The sequence below is a fragment of the Hyperolius riggenbachi genome, chromosome 4, assembly GCF_040937935.1.
Source record: "Hyperolius riggenbachi isolate aHypRig1 chromosome 4, aHypRig1.pri, whole genome shotgun sequence".
Classification (NCBI taxonomy): domain Eukaryota; kingdom Metazoa; phylum Chordata; class Amphibia; order Anura; family Hyperoliidae; genus Hyperolius; species Hyperolius riggenbachi.
This window is the reverse complement of record NC_090649.1, coordinates 494,219,796-494,235,575: the sequence shown is the minus strand read 5'-3', so window position 1 is coordinate 494,235,575 and position 15,780 is coordinate 494,219,796. Positions and strand designations below refer to the sequence as shown.

The window sequence follows — 15,780 nt, the reverse complement described above, 5'->3', positions numbered from 1 at the left end:
GTTTGAGGACTCAGCGCTGTATAAATGCACAGCTGTGCTGTTGCCTAGTGATGCATCTGTTAAGGGTTAGGGTCACCAAACTGTGCGCCATGGCGATCGCATGCAATCGCTACAGCCGCACAGGCTTGGGATAACGGTCTCTGCTACATGCCCCAAACAGTGATGAAATATGGCAAATGTGGTATGATTTTACCCATCACAAGCCAAATAATGTATTGGAGGTGTTTTATAAACATGGCACATGTAAATATTAGGAAGGGTGAAAATGAAGAAATGTGTTTTTCCTGCCTTTACACTTAATGTTCCCCTGTATAATGCCCATTAATGAATAAACCATTCTTGGGGGGAAAAAAAATTGCATAGAAAAGTTATTGCTGTATTAATAGTAACACAACTGAAATTGTAAAGAATTGTAAGCAGTAAAAACCCAGGAACATGAAGTGGTTAAACAACCTGAGGATGTGTTTAAAGAGGAGTGGTCAGCCAAACGATCTCAGGAAAAACAAAAAAAAAATATATAAGTAGATAAATAGTTGCTCTACTTACATAAAACATGTATTGCACTGTCCACGTTATGATTTCTGTGAATTTTAGAAAGGAAAAGTAGAGGATCCTTTTCTAGACAGTTTCCATATTTACTGTGGCTATTTTGAAGCCAGTTGTGATGTAATATCCGCCCTTATGCTGGGAATACACGGGTCGACCCAGCAGCTCAATTAGCCGCCATATCGATTCCTGCTCGTCCCTGCGGGCGCTTGCTTATCTTCTGCTCGATTCCCCGCCCGCGGGGATCGACGGGGAATCTATCCGGCGGGTCATCGGACTTGTCGGATATTATCAATTGAGCCATCAGCAGCTCGATTGATAAGCCTACCTCAACCCCGTGTATGCCCAAGCATTACTCTCCTCTGCCTGATTTGCCCGCCCTTCACTATAGAAAGTGCATCGTCTCAGCATGAGAAAAGCAGAGTTAGTACCTGCTAACGATGTTTTGAACAATCCTTCAGGGCAAGGTGAGACGTCGCCCCTCCCAGACGCAGGAACAGACAGCACTTCCCCTATAAAACATTGTAACAGTTAGTCCACCCTCAGTGCGTTTAGACAAGTACCGACAGGTGAACAACCAACTAACCCACACAAAGTGCCATTATCCGACAAAGACAAAACACCCGGGTGGGATCGTTGCCCTGAAGGATTGTTCAAAACATCGTTAGCAGGTACTAACTCTGCTTTTTTCCCACAATCCTTCAGGGCAAGGTGAGACGATTAACAAGTAATACAACCTCAGGGTGGGACCACTGCTTGGAGAATCTTCCTTCCAAACGCTTGGTCGTGAGCCGATAATGCATCCACTCGATAATGGCGAATGAATGTAGAAAAGGTCGACCACGTCGCCGCCTTACAGATTTGCTCAGGAGAAGCTCCTGCCCTATTTGCCCATGAAGCTGCCATGGCCCTTGTAGAATGAGCCTTAAAAGAAGCTGGAGGATCTACTTTCATTACTCTATAAGACTCAATAATAGCTGACCTGATCCAATTTGCAATTGTAGATTTAGATGCAGCCTGCCCTGCATTCTTGCCTGCAAATAATAAAAATAATGAAACTGATTTCCTAAACCTAGCCGTTCTGGCTAAATATTCCAATACTGACCTTCTAACATCCAATGTGTGAAATACTCTTTCCTTCTCACAACTTGGATCTACACAAAATGTAGGTAAGACTATATCTTGTGATCTATGAAATTTAGACATCACCTTTGGACAGAATTTCGGGTCAGTCTGTAGCACCAACCTATCCTGAAAGTCCTGAAAATATGGATTTTTAACTGATAAAGCCTGCAATTCGCTTACCCTTCTTGCTGAAGTTATTGCAATTAAGAACACTACTTTAAGCGTGAGATTCTTAAGGGAACATTCTGTCAATGGCTCAAACGGCCCTCTAGACAATCCCTGCAACACTATGGATAAATCCCATGGAGATACATACGGTCTAAAAACCGGAGATTTCCTTGATACAGCCTTCATGAATCTTAAAATTAGAGGAGATGAAGAAATCGGAAGACCCGACAGAGCCGAAAGGGCTGCCATCTGAACTTTTAATGTACTGACGGATAACTTCTTATCCCAACCATCCTGGAGAAAATCCAAGACTGCTGGGATAGATAGATTATCAAACTTTGACTTTCGCAACCAAAGGTGGAAAGTCTTCCAGTATTTTAAATAGATCTTTCTTGTAACATCTTTACGACTTCCGATCAATGTCAGAGCTGCTTTATTGGACACTCCTAATCCCCTTAACCAGTCTAATTCAGGATCCAAGCTGCCAGATTCAGGCGCTCTGGATGCGGATGCCACAGGTTCCCCTGAACTAGCAGATCCGGTATGAGAGGTAGCATCCAAGGCTCCTCGATTGTAAATGACTTCATCATTGCAAACCAGCTCCTCCTGGGCCAGCGAGGCGCAATCAGAATCATGCGTCCTCTCAGATCCCTCCATTTCATGAGGACAGCCGGGATCATATTTAGAGGTGGAAACACATACATCAAATGAAAATTCCATTGGTGATTGAACGCATTTACTCCAATCGCATCGTCTCTCGGGTTCAAAGAATAATACCTTTGTACCTGAGCATTCTCTTGTGTTGCCAACAGATCCACTGATGGTGTTCCCCATTTCTCCGCAATCTGTAAAAATATTTTCTTGTTTAAGGACCATTCTGAAGCCCGAATTGCATTTCTGCTTAATTTGTCTGCGTCTATGTTCAATGTGCCCTTGAGATGGACTGCTCTCAAGGACAACACATTCCTTTCTGCCCAAAATAAAATCTCTTCCGCTTCTTCCTGCAATAACAGGGATCTCGTGCCTCCCTGTTTGTTTAAGAACGCCACCGTTGTTATATTGTCTGACTGAATCAGGACGTGTGATTGACCCAGAATGGTCTCCGCTTGAATCAAGGCCAATTTCACAGCTCTCAATTCTCTCCAATTCGAGGACATTTGGGACTCTGTTTTTGACCATCTGCCCTGGAAGGCCAAATGCCCCACATGAGCCCCCCAACCCCACGAACTTGCATCCGTGGTTAAAATCTGATCTACCGGCTCTTTCCACAGTCTTCCCTTCAACAAATTGACCTCCTCCAACCACCATCGAAGGGACAGGGAGACTGATGCTGGAATTCTTACACGAATCTCCAGGCTTTGAGGCTGACCATCCCAATTCTCCAGGAATACACGCTGGAGTCTCCTTATATGAGACAATGCCCATGGCACTGCCACCATTGTTGAGGACATCAACCCCAACACTCGGGAGACCAATCTTAGCGTAGGTCGTAACTCCTCCTGCAATTTTTGAACTGCCAATTTTACCTTTTCCACTTTTTCCTGTGGAAGAAACAACTTTTGACTTAAAGAATCTATCAGAATACCCAGAAATACCATATTTTGGCTTGGATCTAGGCATGATTTTTCTCGATTTATAATCCAGCCCAAGGATTGTAAATGAGTTGATACTCTCTGCAGATGATGCTTTACTTGTGCCTCCGAATTTCCCAATATCAGTAGGTCGTCCAGATAAGGCACTACAAGGACCGACTCTTCTCTTAATGGCATTAGAGCTTCGCCTAGGATTTTTGTAAATATCCTTGGTGCAGAAGTGATCCCAAACGGGAGGCATAGGAACTGAAAGTGCCTTACCTGCCCGTCTATTTGGAGGGCAAATCTTAAGAATTTCTGTGACCTCTTGTGAATTGGGACGTGCCAATAGGCATCTCTGAGGTCTAGAGATGCCATAAAAACCCCGGGAAATAACAGATCTCTTACTGTAAAAATCGTTTCCATACGAAACTTTTTCTTTCTCATGAACGGATTTAGTCTCTTTAAGTTTAGAATCAATCGGAATTTTCCCGATTGTTTCTTTACTAGAAATATTGTTGAATAGAAACCCTCTTTTTGTTCCTTCTTTGGAACATTGCAAACCACATTTTGATCCAACATATTTTTTAATATTTGCAGGATCTCGGGAAAAAGAGCCGGATCCTTTGGATGTCTTGACACAATGAATCTTGACGGAGGGGGTAAAGCAAACTCTATCTGATAACCGAATTTGACTGTCTGCCGAATGAATGGACTTTTTGCCATCATCGACCATTTGTGGGCAAAGTATTTTAGTCTTCCCCCCACCGCCACAAACGAGTCATTGTGGCTTCGTTTGAGATTCAGAGGGCTTAGACCTAAAACCCCCTCTTCTGGATTTGTCAGAGAAACATCTTTTGACTCCTTTCTGCTCTCTAACCGGTTCTTTTTGATCAGCTTTTGGTTTACGAAAAAACCGTTTATTTGCCGTTTTTTGCTTCTTAGGAAAGGTCTTTCTTTTATTCGAAGTCCTTTCTAGAGCCAAGTCCAAATCTGGACCAAACAGCAAATCTCCAAAAAAAGGAACTCCACACAGTCTGTTTTTGGATGCTAAATTACCATCCCAAGTTTTTAACCACAGAGCCCTGCGTGCCACATTCACCAGAGCCGTTGACCTAGCGGTAAACCTAACCGCTTCCGCCGAGGCATCTGCCAAATAGTTAGCCGCCTTATTTATAACCGTGATGGATTCCAATAACTGTTCAACTGAAGCACCCGCCAGAATGCTAGCTTTCAGTTGATTGACCCATAATTCTAGTGTTCTGGCTACACATGTAGAAGCTACCGCAGGCCTAAAGGAAGCTGCCGTTGCCTCCCAAGATCTCTTGAGATAAGCATCAATTCTCTTATCTACCGGATCTTTAAGATCCCCTAAATCCTCAAATGCCAAATCACCTGGTTTGGAAACTTGGGAAAAAGGAGCGTCCAATTTTGGACATTTGTCCCAAAGAGCCGAATCCTCAACAGTGAAAGGAAATCTGCGTTTTACTGTTTTGGAAATAAGTAGCCTCTTCTCAGGATCTTTCCATTCTCTAAGAATCGACTGCTTAATAGCATTGTGGACAGGAAAAGTAAGACCTTCTTTCTCCTCCATCCCCTTATATAATTGATCATGTATGGACAGACCAGACACTGTATCCTTATTCAATTCCAGCGTATCATTAATAGCTGCAATCAAGGCTTCAGTATCCTCCACACGAAATTTGAATCTAGAAGATGTATCAATTTCAATCTCTCTAGAGTCAGACTCAGCCGAACTAACCCCTGTCTCCCCCTGATCCTGATTCTCACTTTCTGAGATAGGATTCAAAACAGGAACAGACACAGTAGCAACCTGAGAAGTAGAAGCACATGCTACTGTTAAAGAGGATTTAAATGAAGCCAATGAAGAGTTAATCTCTTCCCTAAAAGCCTGCAAGGTCTCCTGTACAGAGGGACCTGACTGCTCTCCTAAAACTTTCTCCATACACTGTTGACACAAAGTTTTGGAGTATGGCAATGGCATCTTAACGCTACACATAGGGCATCGCTTATAGGTAGGAGGAGGCCTCGCCTTATCTCCTGCATCATTCTGTTTAGTCTGAAAAATATATAGAGAAAAAACAGCAGATATAAGCACCATTCAAATGCACCTTAGCGTATGGCTCAGAAAGAGATCCCATACTCTCACCTTCTGAGCGGCTGGGTTACTCTCTGCCTTATCCGGCGCCGACATCCTGGAGACATCCAGCAGCCAAGACAGCAGTCTCTCCTCTGCAGAGTAACTAATGCCCGCCAGCCACGCACAGCGTTCTCTTATGCTTCCGCCTAAAATTCACAGAGGCGGAACCGGAAGTGACGGAGAGAAGGCCCGACAAGCTAAAACGCGTCTTCCGACATACCCGTCGGAAGATACACGCCACAGGGGAACCATCTGGACCAGCGTCCATCATGCACCATGCACCTCCCCACGCTCAGCCCGCAACAGCACGCCAGCGGCTTACCTGCGCTCCGGAACCAACCTCATTCAGAGCGGGAAAAGAACGCCATGCCTTCCACACTTGCCCTCCTACAGTTAGGAGCAGAAAGGTAGGCAAACTTCACTCGGGTGTCCAGCGTGAAGCGAAGGCTAGATGGCCTCAGTACCACCATCTCAGCCGCCCATAGAATTAAAACCTGCAGCCCAGCACACAGGCTCAATCCTTAGGGGAGATGCCGACCTGCCTGGACGCAGGAACAAACAGCACTGAGGGTGGACTAACTGTTACAATGTTTTATAGGGGAAGTGCTGTCTGTTCCTGCGTCTGGGAGGGGCGACGTCTCACCTTGCCCTGAAGGATTGTGGGAAAAATATTGGCCAATCAGAGAGGAACAGAGATGTGGGAGGGGAAAACAGGAGGGGGAAGAGGCTTCAGCCAATCAGGCTGCATTAGTTAAGCTGAGGGGAAGTAGAGAAGCAAAAAAAGACAACCCAGCATGCCCTGCAACTTCTCTTGTGTACCAAATAAGAGTCAGGTAAACTGTGGAATGATCATTTAACAAGAAAAGTAATAGTGATTTTAACGTTTGGATTGCCTGATTAGCATCCTTATTACTCGTTTACCAGATAAAAATAAAGAATTGATTTTTGATTTTATGCCCGACAGTTACTCTTTAATATCGTATTGCCCAGTTACTGTATATCAGTTACTCCTTAAACCCCTGTGGAAGCCGCTTTAAAACAGTTATAAAAACAAAACTTCTGCAGTCTAAAACTCTGTTATCACTCTATGGGCCTGATTCACAAAGCGGTGCAAAGTGTTTGCACGCCAGTGAAAAGCCCTTTATCACGCCTAAACTCAGTTTAGGCATGATAAGAAGAAACTCGCGCAAAGTTTTGCGCGCGCGATGCGCCCATTAAACCCTATGGGTGCTGCGCGCAGAGTTGCGCGCAAAGTTTTGCGTGCGGGACTTTGCGCGCGATAAAGAGCACAAATCGGTGCTAACTCAGCGGTGCAAAGCTTATCATGCCTAAAGTATTTTAGGCGTGATAACTGAGTTATCACCGCTTTGTGAATCAGGCCCTATGAATGCATCAGAGGATAGCTGAGAAGATGGATATTTATGTCGAATGACACAATATGCATCCATTGTTAACGTGTAAGTTTGGCCTGCTGTTGCGGTATCACAAAGGACCCCAACCTGCACAATTATACACCAGACACTCATTCTCACATTCGCTTCTTGACTCAATCGTGGAAGAAAAATGGTTTTCCCTAGTCATTCTATCCTTGAAACAGTTTAATAAATCGGTATAGCCATCTTCTGACTCAATTCAAGTATGGTGAGTTGGCATTTTCTGCAGTTGCTTAATATGCTAACTTACAGGACAAAGCATTTCTAAAAAAAAAAAAAAAAAAAGGTATAAATAGTGAATGTTATTCCCGCTGCATTCCACTAGATGGAGTTTTTCTATAGAGTAACTGGAAGCTGAACCAACTCCCTATGAAAGAGCATTTCCAGGTAGAGATTTCCCTCTGGTGTTTTACCTCTAGTGCCACACAGTGGTGTAGTCAGGGTATGGCACTGCAATGGCTGCAGGAGTATTGGGCGTGCAGACCACCTGATGGGACATAGCAATGCTGCAGAGCTGAGAAGTGGGCAACAATTACTGGAGAGGGCTAGGCCTGGATCTCCAGCACACACGCCTCCTGCAGCTCCCCTGCTCTGTATAATCCCTTATTATGGCAGGTGGATTGGAGGCTGGGAGATGGCATGTGGCAAAGATGGATGCTGCCTGGGAATAAAGTGTATCAGGACATGTAACTGTGAGATCCTCCCCAGTCTTAGTACCAGGAAACTGGAGTTCACAGAGCACAGGAGTCTGCTCCCTTACTGGCATCCATCATGGCTGTCACTGGGACATACTGCACAAATATGTTACTTGGGGGAACCGCCTGCTGCAGTTGGTTATTTTGAGGACATCATGCCTGGTTGTTATTTGGGGAATATGCTCTGGCTCCCCCCACTTGCCACACCTCAATCTAACTGGCCATGCCTCACTTCAGATCGGGGGCCACCGTAAGCACGCTAGACTCTACCCAGAGGCACCCCAGACCAAGAACCATCTATAAGGTGTGCAAGGAGTAACAGTGCATTCATCTCACTTTCCCACTCACCAGAAGCAGCTTCATTGTGCACCATAATCTCATCCCTTCTTCCACCCTCAGAACACCCCAAAAGTAGTAAATGGATTTCTAGTGCAACTGCCTGCCCAGCGGTCCGCTCAACTTTGGATCTGATTGAATTTTTACATTGGACAAAACAGGAAAAATAACTGTAGGAAAGTCATGCAGTTTAGGGCAGCCTTTAACCACTTAATGTTTACAGTACAGTATATCTACTCCCCTAAAAAACTTCATCTAAGCCTCAGGGGATAAGATATTCGTAACTCTGCTACAATCGCCGCTGTGCGTGCTCTCACGTGCTCACGCACTAATTCTTACTGCTACATGTTAGCCCGGAGATCAATGAATGGGAATGCAGTTCCCATTCACTTTCTAGTTCCCAGTGTCCATGATCGCACATCAATTAGATGCCTGCGGTCATTTGTAAACACTGTAACTTACACGCATTAGTTCCTGTTTGTGTACTAAAAGCATGCGCAGAAGCTAATAACTGAGGACATCTTGTGGCCAAAAAGTAAAATTACACCTACAATCATTTACTTTAATAAAGAGACCTGCACATAATTTAAAATTAACCCCTTACCTCCCACTCTCTCCCATAAATGCCCAAATAAAACTTTTGCATTTAGAAAAAAATTATAAAATAAAGTAAAAAAAACAAAACGACATAAATACTTACCTTAGGGACTGAACTTTTTTTTACATGTATGTCAGGAGGGTATATTACTGTTATTTTTTTAAATTATGCGCTTGTAAATAGTGACAGACGCAAAAATGAAAACCTGCACCTTTATTTCCAAATAAAATATTGGCGCCATACATTGTGATAGCAAGATAATTTAAATGGTGTAATAACCAGGACAAATGGGCAAATAAAATACGTGGGTTTTAATTATGGAAGCATGTATTATTTTAAAACTGTAATGGCTGAAAACTGAGAAATAATGATTTTTTAAAAAATTTTTCTTAATATTCCCATTAAAATGCATTAGAAAAAAATAATTCTTAGCAAAAGGTACCACCCAAAGAAAGCCTAATTAGTGGCAGAAAAAACAAGATACAGATCATTTTGTTGTGATAAGTAGTGGTAATGTTATTGACAAATGATTGGGAGGAGCGCTGAAATGTAAAAATTGCTCTGGTCCATAAGGTAAAAATACACTCAGGGCTTAAGTGGTTAATAAACGGATTGAATTCCACTTCAGGTTTATTCTAAAGGACAACCGAGGTGACATGATGAGATAGACGTGTATGTACAGTGCCTAGCACACTAATAACTATGCTGTGTTCCTTTTTTTCTTTCTCTGCCTGAAAGAGTTAAACATCAGGTATGTAAGTGGCAGTTTCTGTCCGGGTCGGGACTGGGTCAAACTATAGCATAACCCTCACTGATAAAGTAATTTGTAGGAGAATGAGGATAGGTACGATTGTTTTTATCAGTTTATTTTCACCTTGGATGTCCTTTAAAGAGAAACTCCGACCAAGAATTGAACTTTATCCCAATCAGTAGCTGATACCCCCTTTTACATGAGAAATCTATTCCATTTCACAAACAGACCATCAGGGGGCTGTATGACTGATATTGTGGTAAAATCCCTCCCACAAGAAGCTCTGAGTACTGTGGTACTCTTGGCAGTTTGTCTGTGAACTGTTACATTGTGGGAAATAGCCGTTTACAGCTGTTTCCAACTGCCAAAACAGCAAGCAGCAGCTACATCACTTGCCAGCAGTAAAAATGTCACCATGTGATAAATGTCAGAATGTGAATCAGATTTAAAAGATTTTACAATGGGCAAACACTGACTAAATCATTTATACATAATTATTGTAAAAATGAAGCACTTTTTTATGACATTATTTTCACTGGAGTTCCTCTTTAAGCAAACAAGACAGAAAAGTACATTATCCGTTCATTGCAGTCAAATAAATGCACGTTATTACAAAATGTGCAGAAGTGTGATGGCTTAAAGAGGAACTGTAACGACAAAACGGCCCCTGGGGGGTACTCACCTCGGGTGGGGGAAGCCTCCGGATCCTAATGAGGCTTCCCACGCCGTCCTCCATCCGTCAGGAGTCTCGCTGCAGCCCTCCGTGCAGCGGTGACGCAATATCTACCTTCCTGGCTCCTGCGCAGGCGCTCTGACGGCTGTCGGCTCCGAAGTAGGCGGAAATACCCGATCGCCGTCGGGTCTGCTCTACTGCGCAGGCGCAAGTTTCCGGCGCCTGCGCAGTAGAGCGGACCCGACGGAGATCGGGTATTTCCGTCTATTTCCGTGCCGAAAGTCGCCACAGCGCCCCCGCTGGAGCCAGCAAAGGTAAATATTGAACTGACAGTCGGCACAGTCGCCGGCTGTTCGGAGGGCTGCAGCGAGACCCCCGTGGGACAGAGGACGGCGTGGGAAGCCTCATTAGGATCCGGAGGCTTCCCCCACCCGAGGTGAGTACCCCCCAGTGGAGGTTTTTGTTGTTACAGAGTCTCTTTAAGCAAAGCATACTACACAGAGAGCAGATGTAATCACGTCAATTCAAAGGTTTCATTGTATTAAAGTGGAGCTGAACTCTTGCACAGGACAGAAGGAAAACGGAGAGAAATGCAATCTGCATGCATTTAGAGAGTTTAGCCTGTCTAATGCCGTGCATACACGGCTCGTTTATTGCACCGGATCGATTGCCGCTCGTCCTCGCCGGTGCTTCCTAATCAGCTGCTCGATTCCCTGCCATTGTCCGCCAGCGGGGATCGAGCGGGCGGCAGTCGAGCGGCATGATCGGGCCAGCTGAATATTGTCAGCTGGTCGGATCAGCTGGTCGATACACGGTACAGAAACGTACTGTGTATCCCCAGCATAATTCCCCCTCATCTGTGACTAATAATTGTAATTTATCTAAGCCGTGTCAGCTGACTGCCACAGCAGTCAGCTAATTGGTAAGCACAGGATGTTAACCCTTTGTCTGCTTCCATGAAAGCAGGAAGTAGACACACTGCGGATTTATATCAGCTGTAACAAAGCAATGTTTTTCTTTAAAAAGATTATGCTGTTGCTCATCTTTTAGAGCAGAGGGGAAGTTCTGAGCCCGGGTCCGCTTCAAGCCCCACACCCCCTCCCCCCCTTCTGCCCCACACCCCCTCCCCCTTCTGCCCCACCCCCCTCCCTTCTTACATTTTTCCAGCCATATTGAACAAATTGAAAAACACCACTTCTGATCGATAAAGAACACTTTTTTTATATAAGAATCTGATTGGATGTTTTGGAAAAATCAGGTTGAGTGCTCTGAAAACTGAATGGTGTATGGTAGGATTGATAAATATAATTTAGGAGATCAAAATCTTAATAAGAAAACAAAAACATTGATGAGTGTGTGTCCATCTTCAGTGATTAGTACCGCGTTGTGCACATGGACTCCCCTTAGCATTTGATCTGTGTCTCCACAGAATGTTACATGAATGGTAAATATTGAATGATATCTTATTAAGCGGCGTTATCTGTATTTGAGATACTCTGACTTCAGTTTGCTTTAGAAATACAATTTAAAAAATGGTTGTCAGTCAGCCCTGTACACACTCTAGAGCAGGGATTCCCAGCCCGCACGCCACCGCAGCTTCAGGTATCGCCGCTCCGCCGTAATCCTACAGTAACGACACAAAAATAACCGCTGGAGTTCCCGTTTGGAATAGTCCATCTCATCATGGGGGATTCTCAGGGTTTTCTTTGATTTCAAAAGCATTTCCTGAATGGAATTTGCTATGTCTAAATGCTACAATAGTGTTCAAAGTGAGTAGGGAGGCTGGCTAGTATCTTACTCTTCTGGCAGTTAGGCTTAGCAACTGCATTTCAGAAAATGCTTTTGAAAACAAAGAAAATCTTGATAATCCCCCATGAGGATATGGACTAGTCCAAAGCCTGTCGGTTTTGGTCTTTTGATTTTAACTGTTTACTTTTTTTTGCTGAGTGGTTCTTTAATGACATTTATTATTTCTTAATTGATCTTTTACCTTCTCCCTTTGCAATGCATTGATTTTCCCCAGGACTATCCTTCGGTAAAGCTCCCCTTAGAGCGGTAGAAGTGAGACGGCATTTGAAGAATTCTGCCTAGTCATGTTTGCTCTCAGGTGCAGATATCATCTGTCCTGAATTCTCTTTCACTCTCGCCCACGGCGGCTGCGGAGTGACCTCGCTCTCCAGTGACAGCGCTTTCTCCAGGCTTAAGAGCTGATCTTCACTAAATAATACAGAGGATTACAAGTCCCATCGCGCTGCCACATCTGCACCTGAAGGAAAAACTAAAACAAACCGGGGCTTCTGGGGGATCTGTGTGCGTTGTCCATAGTAAGTCGCCATTACTCCACTGGAAAATTACCACAATCCGACGCTTACGGCAAATAAAAGGCTAATTGATTTAAAGAGATACGGAAGCAAAACAAAACAAAAAAAAAACAAAAAAAAAACTACGATATAGTGAATTGGTTGTGTAGTACTGATAATTACTAGAATAGTAGCAAAATAGTCTCATTTTTATTTTAAGTTATATAGTGTTTTTTTTTATAACATTGCATCATGCTCTAATATTTGCAGTTTACACACTACTCAGCATTCTAAATGATTTTACAGAGCAGCCCAGTGAACTTTTGACCTGTCTTCTGGAGAGAAAAAGAAAATACAGTGGCTGACAGTTGAGATAAGTTTTAGAAGACAGAGCTCTCTGCGATTTTGAAAGTCTTGGAGCTCAATTGCTCTTTTGCATAGATAACAACTGAGTTTCTTAACTCTTCCTGATGGCTGATGGTGTAATGGTTAAGGGCTCTGCCTCTGACACAGGAGACCAGGGTTCGAATCTCGGCTCTGCCTGTTCAGCAAGCCAGCACTAATTCAGTAGGAGACCTTAGGCAAGACTCCCTTACACTGCTACTGCCAATAGAGCGCGCCCTAGTGGCTGCTGCTCTGCTCTGGCGCTTTGAGTCCACCAGGAGAAAAGCGCAATATAAATTTTTTTTTTCCCCCTGCACTGGAACCAATATTAGACTTATGTCTCTGCTCCTAATGTTTTATTTCTTAGCTGTACTACACATACAAATCTTTTTTTTTTTCGCTTCAGTGTCTCTTTAAAGGACAACTGAAATGAGAAGAATATGGAGGCTACCATATTTATTTCCTTTTAAAACAATACCAGTTGCCGATGATCTGTTTGGCTGTAGTAGTGATTGAATCACACCAGTAACAAGCATGCAGCTAATCTTGTCAGATCTGACAATAATGTCAGAAACACCTGCATGCTTGTTCAGGGGCTATGGTTAAAACCATAAGAGGCAGAGAATAATCAGGATAGCCAAGCAATGTGCATAGTTTAAAAGGAAATAAATATGGCAGACTCCATATCCCTCTCCCTTCAGTTGTCCTTTAAAATGAGAAGCATTTCAATGCCATTATCATAAGTGAGGTTTACAAACTTCTTGCAATGGAAAAGCAGTTAATAAGCTGATCAACAGCCTCCCTCGCAAAACCTGGGCATGTCCCAGACCCCCGCAAGATCAGACAAATATTCTGGGCCTAGGTCTTTTAGGTGTGCGATATCAAGGTTAAGGCTGGTTTCACACCAGGACGTTGCGTTAGAGGGGGCGTTAAGATCGCATAACGTGCCCCTAACGCAACGCCTGGTGGTGGTGGAGCAGGACGCTACCAAGAGCCGTGTTACAAGCAGCTTTTGGTGCGCCTGCTCTGTCGGAGGCACTGCGGAGACCACGTGAGCGGAGCTCTCCGCATCATGTGGTCCCGCCAGCCAATCAGCGGCCGCTCCAGGAAGAAAACACTGCAAGTGCAGTGAATATTAAGTAGCCATGTGCCTGGCTACGTAGCGGCCTCTCCCCGCCTCTTCTCCACCCCCCAAAAAAAAAAAAACCCGTACTGAGCATGTGCAAGCAGTGGTCCGTTCACACTGCACGCGTTTCCATATGCGTTTTGGAAACGCGTGCGGGGGGGCTGACACGCAGGACATCAGACATTGCATAGAGTGCAATGTCTGATGTTCACACAGCATGCGTTCCGGACCTGTGCGGTCCGGGAACGCATGCTGCACGCAGATTTTACAAAAACGCGCGGCTGTCCCATTCACTTTTCAGTGATGGGATCAGCCACGCAACGCATACGAACGCGGATGGTGTGCGTTCGTACGCGTTGCGGTCCGCATGCGTTGCGGTCCGCACTTTGTAGTCTGAACGGGCCCTAACGCGGCTTAGCCGCATGTAAAGTACTGCATGCAGTACGTTATGTAGACGTGCTGTCTTACACTGTAACGCAACATGTGCACTGTGAACAGCCCATTGATTTTTCATTGCTGTGCGGTGGGGATGCGTTACAGGCTGCTCTAACGTGCGACTGTAACGTCCCCCTGTGAAACCAGCCTAATACTTGAATACTACCCAAAGCAAATGATTTCCTGCTAGCACTAGCTTGAACTTAACACAGGAGGAGTTTTTGGAGGGGAGCCGATAACTGATCTGTATGAATTTAAAATGTGGGAGGAAACCAGAGGGGCCGGAGGAAACACAAAACACGAGGTTGATGCCAGACTAGTTTTATCAGCATCACTGAAGCCGCCTGTCTATGTGAGGAAAGAGGACTGATATTTCCTGTTCAGGTCTTGAACCGACTTCCTGCAAACTACAAACTAGATAGCTACACCATTTTTCGATTCAATCAGTTCAGCTTCAACTACTTTTCAATTTTCACCAAACAACATGATTGCTATAAGAATTCCTCTTGCTCAGTTTCAGGGTTAGTTTGAGCTTTGAAATCCTTCTTCAAGGCCAAATAGGTCAACAATACCCCCCCCTCCCCCCCCCCAAGGAAGTCCTCCAAGGCCTGGAATGTTCTATATTGCCCATGACGAATAGGGAAAGTCTGGAAAGATCTAACTTGTGGCTCTCGGCCTCCTTTACCAGCTACAAAACACGGCATGTCCTAACAAGCTGCCTCAAACAGCCTAAAAGAACATTTGCATCCCCCCCCCCCCCCCCAGCTAACTGACAAAAATACACAGCCATATGGCCGCTCCACTGACCCCTCCAACAGACATTTGGAGGATGTGAAATGGACACAATTCCCATGACTCCTATAAACCCATCTCCATTATAAGCAAGTATTTAAAGAGATGCAGCAGACAAGATGGAGCGACGCTTGCCAAGTCCTCCTCTGCACTGAACAAAGCCCAAACACTGAAGCGACATAAAGGGAACATTTATCTCCCGTTACACGCGGGACAATCCGGGGCAGCTGCAGCTCACGCCTCTCCGGGAAATACAAATATTCTGCATTGTAGGCAGAGCACACTGCTTCCAGCTGCACTGACTTTCTCAGCTCTCTGCCATTTGTAGCATACAGGTGATGATGTACATTGTACAATATTCCCCCTGCTGGGCTTTGTACAGGAGAGACAAAACAAGCAAACCACCAATGGCCTCGATTCATAAAGCATTACCTCATGCGGTAATGCTGAAAACAGCTGACTTTTACCGACCACTTAGCAATATGTCAATTCATAAAGCCTTCAACAAGCGGTAAGCCTGGCGGTAGTTGCCGACACCTCTAGTGAGGCGATAACAAGTTACCGACAGCTCTGATGAATGCAAAAGTGCAGAGAGCCGAAGTCTGTTTGAGTCATCAGTGGAGAGAGCCAGAAAGCCGTCTGTGTGATTCATTTCTGCAGGGCAAAGAGAATCGAGACACTGCTCT

The 15,780-nt window shown here is 44.6% G+C and overlaps 1 protein-coding gene across 4 annotated transcripts in view; it reads right to left on the bottom strand.

Annotated features, from left to right (window-relative positions):
* The window catches only part of FOXN2 (forkhead box N2), an 89,584-nt gene that overhangs the window by 39,750 nt on the left and 34,054 nt on the right, over positions 1–15,780 (bottom strand). The window lies entirely within an intron of this gene.